Below are 10397 nucleotides of genomic sequence, written 5' to 3'. Positions count from 1 at the left end.
ACCTACGGATAATAGGAGTGGATGAGAATGAAGATTTTCAACTCAAAGGACCAGCAAACATCTTCAACAAAATTATAGAAGAAAACTTCCCAAATCTAAAGAAAGAGATGCCCATGAACATACAAGAAGCCTACAGAACTCCAAATAGACTGGACCAGAAAAGAAATACCTCCCGACACATAATAATCAGAACAACAAATGCTCTAAATAAAGATAGAATACTAAAAGCAGTAAGAGAAAAAGGCCAAGTAACATATAAAGGCAAGCCTATCAGAATTACACCAGATTTTTCACCAGAGACTATGAAAGCCAGAAGATCCTGGACGGATGTTATACAGACACTAAAAGAACACAAATTCCAGCCCAGGCTACTATACCCAGCCAAACTCTCAATTAACATAGATGGAGAAACCAAAGTATTCCACGACAAAACCAAATTCACACATTATCTCTCCACGTATCCAGCCCTTCAACGGATAATAACAGAAAAAAACCAATACAAGGACAGGAACCACGCCCTAGAAACTACAAGAAGGTAATCCCTCAACAAACCTAAAAGAAGACAGCCACAAGAACAGAATGCCAACTTTAACAACAAAAATAACAGGAAACAACAATTACTTTTCCTTAATATCTCTTAATATCAATGGACTCAACTCCCCAATAAAAAGACATAGACTAACAAACTGGCTACACAAACAAGACCCAACATTTTGCTGCTTACAGGAAACTCATCTCAGAGAAAAGGATAGACACTACCTCAGAATGAAAGGCTGGAAAACAATCTTCCAAGCAAATGGCATGAAGAAACAAGCTGGAGTAGCCATTCTAATATCTGATAAGATTGACTTCCAACCCAAAGTCATTAAAAAAGACAGGGAGGGACACTTCATACTCATCAAAGGTAAAATCCTCCAAGAGGAACTATCAATCCTGAATATCTATGCTCCAAATACAAAGGCAGCCACATTCATTAAAGAAACTTTAGTAAAGCTCAAAGCACACATTGCACCTCATACAATAATAGTGGGAGACTTCAACACACCACTTTCACCAATGGACAGATCATGGAAACAGAAACTAAACAGGGACACAGTGAAACTAAGAGAAATTATGAATCAAATGGATCTGGCAGATATCTACAGAACATTCTATCCTAAAACAAAAGGATATACCTTCTTCTCAGCACCTCATGGTACCTTCTCCAAAATTGACCACATAATTGGTCACAAAGCAGGCCTCAACAGATATAAAAATATTGAAATTGTCCCATGTATCCTATCAGATCACCATGGACTAAGGCTGATCTTCAATAACAAAATAAATAATAGAAAGCCAACCTTCACGTGGAAACTGAACAACACTCTTCTCAATGATACCTTGGTCAAGGAAGGAATAAAGAAAGAAATTAAGGACTTTTTAGAGTTCAATGAAAATGAAGCCACAACATACCCAAACTTATGGGACGCAATGAAAGCATTTCTAAGAGGAAAACTCATAGCTCTGAGTGCCTCCAAAAGGAAACTAGAGAGAGCACACATTAGCAGCTTGACAACACACCTAAAAGCACTAGAACAAAAGGAAGCAAATTCACCCAAGAGGAGTAGATTGCAGGAAATAATCAAACTCAGGGGTGAAATCAACCAAGTGGAAACAAGAAAAACTATTCAAAGAATCAACCAATCAAGGAGCTGGTTCTTTGAGAAAATCAACAAGATAGATAAACCCTTAGCCAGACTCACTAGAGGGCACAGGGAAAGCATCCTAATTAACAAAATCAGAAATGAAAAAGGAGACATAACAACAGATCCTGAAGACATCCAAAACACCATCAGATCCTTCTACCAAAGGCTATACTCAACAAAACTGGAGAACCTGGATGAAATGGAGAAGTTCCTAGACAGATACCAGGTACCAAAGTTGAATCAAGATCAGGTTAATGATCTAAACAGCCCTATATCCCCCAAAGAAATAGAAGCAGTCATTAATAGTCTCCCAACTAAAAAAAGCCCAGGACCAGATGGGTTTAGTGCAGAGTTCTATCAGACCTTCAAAGAAGATCTAATCCCAGTTCTTCACAAACTATTCCACAAAATAGAAACAGAAGGTACTCTACCCAACTCATTCTATGAAGCCACAATTACTCTGATACCTAAACCACAAAAAGACCCAACAAAGATAGAAAACTTCAGACCAATATCCCTTATGAATATTGATGCAAAAATCCTCAATAAAGTTCTTGCTAACCGAATCCAAGAACACATCAAAACAATCATCCATCCTGACCAAGTAGGTTTCATCCCAGGGATGCAGGGATGGTTCAATATACGGAAATCCATCAACGTAATCCAGTATATAAACAAACTCAAAGACAAAAACCACATGGTCATCTCCTTAGATGCGGAAAAAGCATTTGACAAGATCCAACACCCATTCATGATAAAAGTCTTGGAAAGATCAGGAATTCAAGGCCCATACCTAAACATGATAAAAGCAATCTACAGCAAACCAGTAGCCAACATCAAAGTAAATGGTGAGAAGCTTGAAGCAATCCCTCTAAAATCAGGGACTAGACAAGGCTGTCCACTTTCTCCATACCTATTCAACATTGTACTTGAAGTCCTAGCCAGAGCAATTCGACAACAAAAGGAGATCAAAGGGATACAAATTGGAAAAGATGAAGTCAAAATATCACTTTTTGCAGATGATATGATAGTATATATAAGTGACCCTAAAAATTCCACCAGAGAACTCCTAAGCCTGATAAACAGCTTCGGTGAAGTAGCTGGATATAAAATTAACTCAAACAAATCAATGGCCTTTCTCTACACAAAGAATAAACAGGCTGAGAAAGAAATTAGGGAAACAACACCCTTCTCAATAGTCACAAATAATATAAAATATCTTGGCGTGACTCTAACTAAGGAAGTGAAAGATCTGTATAATAAAAACTTCAAGTCTCTGAAGAAAGAGATTATAGAAGATCTCAGAAGATGGAAAGATCTCCCATGCTCATGGATTGGCAGGATCAACATTGTAAAAATGGCTATCTTGCCAAAAGCAATCTACAGATTCAATGCAATCCCCATCAAAATTCCAAATCAATTCTTCAACGAATTAGAAAGTGCAATCTGCAAATTCATCTGGAATAACAAAAAACCTAGGATAGCAAAAACTCTTCTCAAGGATAAAAGAACCTCTGGTGGAATCACCATGCCGGACCTAAAGCTCTACTACAGAGCAATTGTGATAAAAACTGCATGGTACTGGTATAGTGACAGACAAATAGACCAATGGAATAGAATTGAAGACCCAGAAATGAACCCACACACCTATGGTCACTTGATCTTCGACAAGGGAGCTAAAAACATCCAGTGGAAGAAAGACAGCATTTTCAACAAATGGTGCTGGCACAACTGGTTGTTAACATGTAGAAGAATGCGAATCGATCCATTCCTATCTCCTTGTACTGAGGTCAAGTCTAAGTGGATCAAGGAACTTCACATAAAACCAGAGACACTGAAACTTATAGAGGAGAAAGTGGGGAAAAGCCTTGAAGATATGGGCACAGGGGAAAAATTCCTGAATAGAACAGTAATGGCTTGTGCTGTAAGATCGAGAATTGACAAGTGGGACCTCATGAAACTACAAAGCTTCTGCAAGGCTAAAGACACCATCAATAAGACAAAAAAACCACCAACAGATTGGGAAAGGATCTTCACCTATCCTAAATCAGATAAGGGACTAATATCCAATATATATAAAGAACTCAAGAAGGTGGACTCCAGAAAGTCAAATAACCCCATTAAAAAATGGGGCTCAGAACTGAACAAAGAATTCTCACCTGAGGAATACCGAATGGCAGAGAAGCACCTGAAAAAATGTTCAACATCCTTAATCATCAGGGAAATGCAAATCAAAACAACCCTGAGATTCCACCTCACACCAGTCAGAATGGCTAAGATCAAAAATTCAGGTGACAGCAGATGCTGGCGAGGATGTGGAGAAAGAGGAACACTCCTCCATTGTTGGTGGGATTGCAAGCTTGTACAACCACTCTGGAAATCAGTCTGGCGGTTCCTCAGAAAATTGGACATAGTACTACCGGAGGATCCAGCAATACCTCTCCTGGGCATATATCCAGAAGATGTCCCAACAGGTAAAAAGGACACCTGCTCCACTATGTTCATAGCAGCCCTATTTATAATAGCCAGAAGCTGGAAAGAACCCAGATGTCCCTCAACAGAGGAATGGATACAGAAATTATGGTACATTTACACAATGGAGTACTACTCAGCTATTAAAAAGAATGAATTAATGAAATTCCTAGCCAAATGGATGGACCTGGAGGGCATCATCTTGAGTGAAGTAACACAATCACAAAAGAACTCACACAATATGTATTCATTGATAAGTGGATATTAGCCCAAAACTTAGGATACCCAAGATATAAGATACAATTTGATAAACGCATGAAACTCAAGAAGAATGAAGACCAAAGTGTGGACCACTGTGCACCTTCTTAGAATTGGGAACAAAACACCCAGGGAAGGAGTTACAGAGACAAAGTTCGTAGCTGTGATGAAAGGATGGACCATTTAGAGACTGCTGTATCCAGGGATCCATCCCATAAGCAGCTTCTAAACGCTGACACCATTGCATACACTAGCAAGATTTTGCTGAAAGGACCCAAATATAGCTGTCTCTTGTGAGACAATGCCGGGGCCTAGCAAACACAGGAGTGGATGTTTACAGTCAGCTATTGGATGTATCACAGGTCTCCCAATGGAGAAGCTAGAGAAAGTACCCAAGGAGCTAAAGGGATCTGCAACCCTATTGTTGGAACAACATGATGTACTAACCAGAACCCTGGAGCTCTTGTCTCTAGCTGCATATATATCGAAAGAATGCCTAGTCGGCCATCAATGGAAAGAGAGGCCCATTGGACTTGCAAACTTTATATGCCCCAATATAGGGGAATGCCAGGGCCAAAAGAATGGGAATGGGTGGGTAGGGAAGTGGGGGGCGCTATGGGGGACTTTTGGGGTAGTATTGGAAATGTAATTGAGGAAACTATGTAATAAAAATATTAAAAAAATAAAAAAAAATAAAATTAGAATGAATCTTAAAAAAAAAAAAGAATTTAATTTGGCTTCTGGTTTCTGAGAGTAGAATCCATGATAGTGGAATGAAGGCACATCTTGATTCAAAATCACAAGAGAAGGTAAAAAGGGAGACAATAAAAGGGAGAGAGCAAAAGGGAAGAAAGGGAGGGAGGGAGGAAAATTATCTCTCTCTCTCTCTCTCTCTCTCTCTCTCTCTCTCTCTCTCTCTCTAACACACACACACACATACACACACACATGATAGAGAGAGAGAGAGAGAAGTGGGAATCACACAACCTTTTCAAACTTCATGTCCAAACCCCTAGTGACATATCCTCTTCCAAAGCCCATATCTCCTAATCCTTCCCCAACAGTTGTAGCAACTGAGAACCAAGTACTGAAATACAGGGTCCTCTGGTGGTCATTCTCATTCAATCTATCAAGTCCTCATCTTAATATTTCACAATCTTAACTATGTGCCAAGGTTTGAAATTCTCTTCTGAAACTCAAGATAGTGTAGTATGTGTGTGTGTGTGTGTGTGTGTGTGTGTACTTCCAACACAGTATAGATTCCCACCCAAATGAGAAAAATGAGAGTTTTCTGTGGTGCCTAGGGTACTGGGGGTAGGGACAAGGAACATGTGCTTAATGAGTAGGGGCTCTGAAAGCACCCGACAAGCCTAAATTGTGACATTCTCCATAGCACCACTGACTTGCTCACTTCCCAGAGGAAGGTTCCTTCAGCAGTCTAAGATAGCAAGGGGAACACAGGGTCCCTAGTGAGGGCTGTCCAGGAGCCCAGGCTCTCACAGGTGAGCATCCTTGTGCTCACACATGCGAATGCCTGGATACACACACATACACACACACACACACACACACACACACACACACATGCATGCTCACACTCGGGCAGTGCTTCATCCATGGGAATTGGAGCACAAACGTGTGCAGCAGCTGGGCAGGGGTGGCCCATGCCTTTAATCCCTGTAATTGGGAGGCAGAGGCAGACAGATTTCTGAGTTCGAGGCCAGCCTGCTCTACAGAGTGAGTTCCAGGATAGCCAGAGCTACACAGAGAAACCCTGTCTCAAAAAACAAAACCGAATCCAAAACCAAATCCAAAACCAAAAACCAAAAAACAAAAAAAAAAACCCAAAATAAACCCCCCCAAAAACAAAACAATACAAAACAGTGGGCTGCAACCAATGAGAAGTCTCTAGGATGCACAGCCAGACACAGTGTGGGACATGTTGGGCGTTCGGATCAGTGTCCAGGTCCAGCAGGCCAGCCAAGGCAGTCAGGTGGAGTCCAGCATGCCCAGGAGCAGAAGGAGCAGGCCTCGAGGGTGGTCGTCATCTTTGTCCTCTCACCATTCTTGCACCTCCAGAACCTGGCCGAACTGGTGAGTCTGGTGGAGCATCATCTATGGGAGAGCGACCAGGCCCCGCGGCTGAGCAAAACATTGCCCATCTTCCTGACCCCAGTCCTAGAGTTCCTGACCCACAGCCTGCTGGGGCTGGCAGGCAAGGAGACCTGAAGAAAAGGCTCCCAGAGGCTCATCACCCCGGAGCTGCTGGACATGGCTGTCTACAACAGTGTGCTGTTCAGCGAACTGTTCCAGTTCATCACCATCTCCCAGGTGGCCCAGCTCAGAGTGGTCTTCTTAGTCATCATCATCCTCATCTCTAGCTACTAACTACTAGCTGCTGCTGCTGCTCCTGCTGCTGCTGCTGCTGCTGCTGCTGCTGCTGCTGCTCCTGCTCCTGCTGCCTCCACAGCCACTGCTGCTGCCTCCAACACCACTGCCCAGCTCTGGCTTGCTGACTGGCCGATCTGCCAACCCCATCTATGCATTGCACACTATCAATGAGTCCTTCCCACCCAATCTTGCCCACAGATGGGCCCTGCCTGGCTGGCCAGCATCGCCCCTTGCTTCTCCCACTTGTGTTCTTATTAAAGCTTTAGTTTGAGGATTGCTTCTCTGGCTTTTCCCTGTGGTCATGGGAAGGGGATGGGGGTGTTAGTGGGGTCTGAGGCTGAGGTGGGCCTAGTTGAAGGAACACGTAGGGGAGAAGGGTGTTAGGTGCTGAGGTTCGGGTGGTCCAGAGGTTGGTTTATTCTAGCTTTTTCCTTGGGAATGAGGTGAGAGTTGAAGGTGGGTCCAAAGGTTAGTGGATGTAGATAGAGGAACATGGAGGGGAAGTGGGGTAGGTGCTGGGGTACGGGTGGCTCACATGCTCTGTCCCCTAGTTTTTCCTTTGGGCATCAGGTGGGAGCAGGGACAGAGGGGAGGCTGGCCTACTTGCAGGAACACAGTAGTGTTGGGTTGTAGGCAAGGAAGACAGGCTGGTTTGGGAGAGGTACACTGAATGGCTTGGAGGACCTCGGTGAGAGGGTACACAGGAGAGATGCCCTCTTGTCTCTGAACTGGTCTTGGCCAGCATAGCTAGGTGGTTCAGAAAGTTCTTCTCATAGGAGATGACAAAACAGAGCCAGTCAGGTTCGACAGGCAGACATGGACAGCAAAGCAACATGTGGGTCTGTGTTCATAGGTACCTCCATTGTCCATCTAAATAGGCCCACTTCTGTCTGTCTGTCTGTCTGTCTGTCTGTCTGTCTCTCACACATTTGTGCATGTGCAGTGTATAAATGACATACAATCTAGAATCCATATATATGATATTTGTTAGTTGGCTTACTTAAGATGATTGTCTATAGTGTCACTCAATGTTATTACTTTCATTCTTCTTTATTGTTGAATAAAAATAAGTTGTGTAAATAAGCCACAGTGTCTTCATTCATTCATTGATCTGTTGATAATCATGTAAGCTGATTCCCTATTTTGTCTATTGTGAATAAGGTTACAGTAAACAGGAATGTATGTCTAGGTACCTCTGTGACGACTTAGCAGGAAGATGGTATGACTGTGATATCAGGCGTAGCTGTGAGGTCAGCTTTTCATGATCCTACAAACATGATTTTGATAATGACACTATTACACTGCCAAGAAAAGTTTCTGAGGATAATTGTAGTATCTAAATGTATTGTTACTGATGTGTATGTGCATGTGCCTGTTTATCAATAGGAATACCATTTGCATGCAGTGCCCATGGCTGTCAAAAGAGGGCACTGATACCCTGGGACTGGAAATACAAGTGATTATGAGCCAGCAGCTGTGGGTGGTGCTGGGGAGTGAAGCTGGCTCCTCTAAAAGTTCATCACGTGCTCTTAATCTCTTAATGTCTTAATCTGAGACATCACTTCAGTCCCCTGTTTCCCAGAAACACTATTAATTCACCCAGTATTTCATACATTATAGTGTATTTTGAAGTTTTTGTCTTCCTCCCATCACCTCTCAAATCCAACCCAACCTTCAAACCCAGCCAACTTTGTGTCCTGTTTTTAACCCATCCAGACACAGTAGTGCCGACTATATACAATCAGGTTTGTGGCCAGCCACTCACTAGAGCATATCAGACCTATCGTGGGCCAACACATGAAGAAAGCTAACTCTCCTTCTCCCAACAGCAGTCACTTAGCAATATCTCCTTACTTAGGCATGGATCTTCATGCCCACCAGGCCCCTCCAGGCTGTGATTTGGTCTGGCTTGAGATTAATGGGTGTAGTTCATGCTGTCACAATTGTTGTGAGTTTACTGGTGCAACATGCCTCTTATGTTTAGGACAGAGTTTCCTTCTAGTCATCCACTATCTCTGGATCTTATACTCTTTCTACCCTCAACCCCCTGTCCTCCAAATTGTTACAAAATCTGGGTCCCATGGCAGAGAACCCAGGTTAGATTCCTAGTATATACATAGCAGTTTACAGCCATAGATGAGTCCAGTTACAGGGGGATCTGGCACACTCTTGAGGATTTGAGAGCCAACAGCCATGAGCATGCGACACAGGCATATATGCAGACAAACCACTCACACTAAAAATCAGGTACAATAAAAATAAACAAGTGGGCGTAGGCAGAGCCTTCTAACAACCTAACCTAAAAGCACGTTGATACCCTGGTCAGAGTTTCCATCTCAGGTCATTTGCAGTGTGAGTACAGCAAAAGGTCTGATCCGCACACACACCAGAGTCCACTACTTTATGCTGACTCCAGCTCGTTCATGTTTCCAGGAAGCTTCACTTACATTTCTACACTAATAGGGCCGAGCCACGGCTGGTGGGCAGGTCCAACAGGTGCAGACGAGAGCTCAGTGAGAAGTAATAGTTCCCCCCTGACACAGATATCAGGCTGTGTGCAAACATCAACACTCTGGGACAATTTCACTGAAAACCTACTTCTGTGGAGGAGGGAAAGAACACATATCTGGTCTGTATCCCCTGCAAGGGCAAGTGTTGTAGGCCTGCGTCTCGTGGTCCATACTGTGCACTATGACAGATGTGCTGTCACTACACGGGGATGACTTTCAGCTGAGTGCCCAACCAGCCCAGCACCCTGGCTTACCTGGCATTACCCTGACCTAGTAATTATTTTTCTGTTATTTGTGAGCTGTAAAACTCACCAAATCAATGCCTGTCACCTACTGCCAGTGACTTCACCTCTGAATATGCAGCATGACTGGTTTGTACAGCACAGTGTGTCTGTGTGTGTGGTCTCTGTAGATGTTACCGCAAGCAGGGAAATGCTCAGCAAAGAGGTGAGAATAAAAACTCACCTTTTTGAGATGGACTTTGTCACCTGGGATCAAACTTCAGGGGACCAGAGGCCAGGCTCTTTGTGGCTGGCAAATTCAACCCGGTACAAGTAGGTAAAGGGTTTCCTGGTGCACCACAATCTCCAGGCCACAAGGAAGCATAATTACACCAAAATGCCACCCAGGGCACATGTCATTTCTTCCAAGAAGATGGGTTCTGAGGCTAGGCTATCTGTGCTAGCTTTAGGGCTTCAGGAAGGATCCCTCATGGTCTGAGCCACACAGATAGCTTAGAGGTCATTTATGCTATTATTTATATACAGTCCTGGTTGTGGCAGCATGGGTGAGCCTGTGCCTCTGCAGGTAGTATAACGTTCATTTAGACAATTAGGTATCTCCAGTCCTGGTTGTGGGAGCTAGGGGCGGGGAGCCCCTGGTTGCACAGATAGCAAAAGGGTCATTTAGAATACTAGGTATTTCCAGTCCTGGTTGTGGAAGATGTGGAGGCCCAACACATAACTCAGATGACCAGGCTTTTTTACCACTTCCAGTTTCCAGCTATTTGGACCCAAGGACAGATTTTTACATCTTTTCCATCGAAACCAATACCCTGCTTGCTTAATTTAGTCCTGGTTTC

At 43.3% G+C, this 10397-nt stretch overlaps 1 pseudogene; it reads left to right on the top strand.

Moving 5' to 3' along the window:
- Positions 1 to 6420: 6420 nt before the first annotated feature.
- Positions 6421 to 6803, top strand: LOC147004701 (histone H2A-Bbd type 2/3-like; annotated as a pseudogene).
- The last annotated feature ends 3594 nt before the right edge of the window (positions 6804 to 10397 follow it).

Source organism: Mus caroli, unplaced genomic scaffold (assembly GCF_978045245.1).
Source record: "Mus caroli unplaced genomic scaffold, Mus_caroli_1 scaffold_5, whole genome shotgun sequence".
Classification (NCBI taxonomy): Eukaryota; Metazoa; Chordata; class Mammalia; order Rodentia; family Muridae; genus Mus; species Mus caroli.
This window is presented reverse-complemented; position numbering and strand designations above follow the sequence as displayed.